The sequence below is a fragment of the Parasteatoda tepidariorum genome, chromosome 9 (assembly GCF_982258835.1).
Source record: "Parasteatoda tepidariorum strain Cologne lab strain chromosome 9, Ptep-v5.0, whole genome shotgun sequence".
Lineage (NCBI taxonomy): Eukaryota > Metazoa > Arthropoda > Arachnida > Araneae > Theridiidae > Parasteatoda > Parasteatoda tepidariorum.
In genome coordinates, this window is record NC_141763.1 from 8,491,519 (window position 1) to 8,496,109 (window position 4,591).

Sequence of the window (4,591 nt, forward strand, 5' to 3'; positions counted from 1 at the left end):
GTTTAAAATTCACTTCAAATCATCCAGACTGATAAGGTGATTTTTAAGGTATACCAGGTTTATTTTCTTACATTTGTAACAAAAGAAGTATTTTTGAGGTGTAAAATTTTTTACCTTATTTCAACTAAAAAGAGTGAGATATTTATTGAGGTATATGAAGTCATTTTATTTATACCTAAGCTTATTTTGAGGTTGTTTTAAATTCACTTCAAATCAACCAGACTGATAAGGTGATTTTTAAGGTATATCAAGTTGATTTTCTGATACTTGTAATAAAAGAGGTATTTTTGAGGTATAAAAAAATTGACCTTATTTCAACTAACGAGAGTGAGATATTTATTGAGGTATATGAAGTCCTTTTATTTATACCTAAGCTTATTTTGAGGTTGTTTAAAATTCACTTCATATCAACCAGAATCATGAGGCAGTTTTTAAGGTTCACCAGGTTGTTTTTTTACACTTGTAACAAAAGAGGTATTTACGAGGTATAAAAAATATAATTTTTTTCAACTAAAGAGAGTGAGGTCTTTATTGAGATGTATGAAGTCATTTTATTTATACCTAAGGTTGTTTTAAGGTTGTTTAAAGTACACTTCATATCAACTAGCTCACTTCCCAGAGTTCCGTGCTAGCCGGCAAATGGCGTGTGTGTTTACAATCGAAAGTTTCTTTAAAATTCGGTAAGTGTGCTTGACATTTATTAATTTAGCTTTGTCACTTTTAATCAAATATGCTTCAATTTTCAAACTTAAATTTCATTATTTTTGTTTTAAAGACGCGTCCTGATCTTACATTATTTAAGTCGGAGGATATTCTTTGAGGCTATTGTTGTAGGCTTAGCAATAAGACAGATCAATCTAAATATTTCTCGTCGCTGTTTAGGGTAACATTACTGGTGAATCGTTACAGCAGGTTACGCACAGTATATTTTATTGTTTGTAATTTATTCAAATACAACTATTCTTTTTGTTTTGCTTAAATGTATATGTTTTAACGTAGCAGTATGCAAGCTGATTGAGTAAAAGGTTCATAATTTCTCTTATAAATAAATCACTGAAAATTGAAAGTTAACAGTTTTTATATATTGCAGGTAATAAAACAAATAAATAATACTATTGTAAGGAACGAAATGCATATTTGTTGCCTTCAACAAAAATCTAACATACATATTTAACTAATAAAATAAACATATACAATAAAAATTGCAATCAGGGTAAATACATCACACAAAAATTTTAATATTTCTTCAAAAGTTGCATTTTCATAAAAATATATATTTACAAACATGAAGAAAAAAAAAACAATCCTGTTTTTCGAAGTAAATATTAATTTTTTTAAATTAATGTTTACTATTAACAGGTGATTCTAAGGTAGGAAACAAGTTTACCATATCAAATCAACAAATTTCATAAAAAAATATATGAGAATTCCTAATAAAATCTGAATTTTTTTTTAATAAAAATATATGTAATATGAGATAAGATTCAAGCTAATTTTAGTGAACTAATTTTTTAACCCCCTCACAAATTAATAAAGCAAACTTCATAAATTTTCATAATCTGAAAAATATTTTGTTTTTAAACTCCAGAAATGATGAGAAATTGGAAATTCTAACATTATCGCAGAGAAAGAAAAGAATTTTTTTTATTTTTAAATGTGCAGAGTAAATAAAAATATAACGCTAATAAATAAAGAATTTTGAAAATTAAATTCTAATAACATTAAATTATGTAAGGATCACAGAAAACTATAATATCAATGAAAAAAAAATCAGAACCGAATAATTTCGGTAATAATAAGTGATTGATATTAACAGCGATTACATTATATATAAGCGGGGATTACTGAACTTACATATACATTGCCTCTAGAGAGAAAAAAGTTATTCTAATTCTAGATTGTTCACCACATTAGCAAAATAAATTTTTCCAGTGTCATCGCACTGGATGGAAATACAAACAGAATATATATTTGTCACAGGAATTAAGTTAAAGTTGCCAGAATTAGTTACTTGTGTAATATGGCTTAGTTCAACATTAAAATTAAGATTAAGAGAACGCATCTTTTCACCAGAAATCATTTCTTCAATAACACCATAATAATTCCAGCAACAGCATATTGAATTCTGACAAGTACAAGTTACTAAAATTTTTACGAAGAAATTAATGCAGCCTAGTTTAAGTTTACTTGCCCTTTTATACATAAGCTTGGTTTAGTTGAGTATCTTAAAAGTATTTGTATGTGTATCACCTATTAAATAATATCTGAAGTTAGTTAGCAAAAAGGCAACTATAGGTGAAGGAAAACTGGCATCCACTTAAAAAATTCTCATGCAAAATTCAAACTTTTTGTCCGTTTAGTCCACTAAGGCAACGCCCCGCTCTTCCGTGCCACAGGTCCTGGGTTCGATCCTTGGGCCGGGCAAGGTTGACTCAGCCTTTCATCCCTTCAGTCGGTCGATAAATGAGTACCAAGCATGCTTGGGAACTAAACACTGGGGGTTCCGCGTTCGGCTGACCACCTGACCGGAACATCTGCTCCTGCATCCCAGAGCCCAAGGTCAAGAAAACTGAAATGGGCACAGTAGACCTTGACCCTCTATGGGCTGTCGCGCCACTGTGTTTAGTTTTATTTTAGTTTTTAGTCCGCTAAGGCAAAATCTTGAATATTATTCTAGATCAACATGATGCAGTTTAATATTTTGGAATGATTTTCAATTTATTTTTAATAAGACTCGTAAAGAGACTAAAAGAACAAGAAAACTTTTCGTATAAATAGTGTGCTCTAATAAAATAGTTTTTATCTTTAATCCACAAAGAATATTGTATAAAACAAATTTACTGAGACAGCTATTCCAAAAAAATAATTTTATTATTTCAATTAAATATTAAAATCATTTTGGTGAACCTATACTTAATCTGCCTATATTGTAGTTAAAAAAGTTTAAAAGTATTATTGACTCTGGATTTTTGTTGTCAACATTAGTAACTTATCAAAGTTATATAAATATATATTTCAATTTCCTTCAATTTCTTAAAAAAAAATCTCATCTGAAAATTTCCGAATGAAACTTGCTATGCAACTTTTATATAACTTGATTTTACTCAACTTGAACATGCAACTTTTACAGAGCTGCTCCGTAAATGGCATCCAGAATTTCAAGGTTTGAATAAGGCTGTCAATAATACGTGCTCTGCAGCTAGGAGGAAGTGGAGACTAGTAACTGGAGAGCCTTCCCCTGGGAGTAACTCTAAATATACACCAAAAAGAAAAAAGACAAGTAAATTATTCTCCTTTGATTCAATGAAATCTTTTCACCTAAAAAATTACTGATAAAGTTTGCAAGATCTTTGATTTTTGAAAACATTATTTTATAGCATTATCTTAAATTATTCTCTCAGGCAAGTAAACATATAAACTTAATGTTGCTTTTATTTCGATGGGGCATGAAAAACACAAAACATTGATGTTCTACATTCTTTTATTAAAAGATGATTGATTCTTGATCACATTAAATAAAAGGTTGAAAATGACCTTTTGTTTTTAAAAACCTTACGTGATAGACAATTATTTTCGGAATCAGCAGCATTGAGAATTGGTTTTAGTACAATTTCTTTTGCGAAATTGGACTAAAAATTTAAACAAGCAGGCCAGTGTAATTGAATTTATTCAAAATTTGCTGAGAAAAAAATTTAAATATCATCATAACAATCCATAATTAAAAATGGTCGGTTGAATTATTGGAAAATTAAGAATTTCAATAAGCGTGTTATTTCTACAGCAGTTTTTATATGCATCTTATAGAAAAATTAGCTTTTTTAAGTGATATGTTTAAACAGTCAAAATAAAGAATTGAAATATACTGGGAGGAGAGTTTTGCAGGTCATTATTATTATTCTTATTCATCTGCTGTTACTACAGAAACCATTTATTTATTCAAAATTGAATAGAAATAATAATAAAAGGTGATTTATGCAACGAAATAAGCTTTAAAATATTATTCTAATCTTTTAAAATTTGTCATTATCAATGTAAATATGACTCTCGCTAATTCAAATTTTTTATTTATAGGTTCCAATGCTCCAAATAACGTAAGCACAGCAAACTTGCAGAAGAAGCAGAGTAATTGTCAAGAATTTTGATTTCTTGAACGAAAAATTAATTTTTTTTTGTTAATAAAAGTTTTTATTTGTAAGCTGGCTAAATTATTTAAATTTGCTGTTATTTCGCTTTTACAAAAAATTAGCGCCTTTAACATCTGTTCTATATAAATGAGTTCCCACATTTTTCTGAAACAAATGTATCCTCTTTTCACGATAGTTTAATTGAAATTATTAAAATTACAGAAACATTTGAAATGTTCTTTTAAGGTTTATGAGTCAGCATACTTAACATTATTCAACTCTACATGTTAATTCAAGATTAATAAATTTTATGAACTATTTAATTGCAAATTAGCACAAGGTTCACAAACTATAAATTAAAGGCGTTAAGTGAAAATTCCTATTCTGAATTGTGTGAGGAAGAATACATTCCAATGGGTTGTATTTCAAAATTAAAGGAAGATATATTCTTTGCATTGCATTTTACT

General features: G+C 28.3%; 1 long non-coding RNA gene across 1 annotated transcript; it reads left to right on the forward strand.

The window, feature by feature from the left end:
* The first annotated feature begins 2,751 nt into the window (after positions 1-2,751).
* Positions 2,752-4,195, forward strand: LOC147803302 (uncharacterized). The gene is made up of 2 exons (XR_015429021.1): positions 2,752-3,280; positions 4,072-4,195. It is a non-coding gene; the product is annotated as an uncharacterized LOC147803302 (long non-coding RNA).
* The last annotated feature ends 396 nt before the right edge of the window (positions 4,196-4,591 follow it).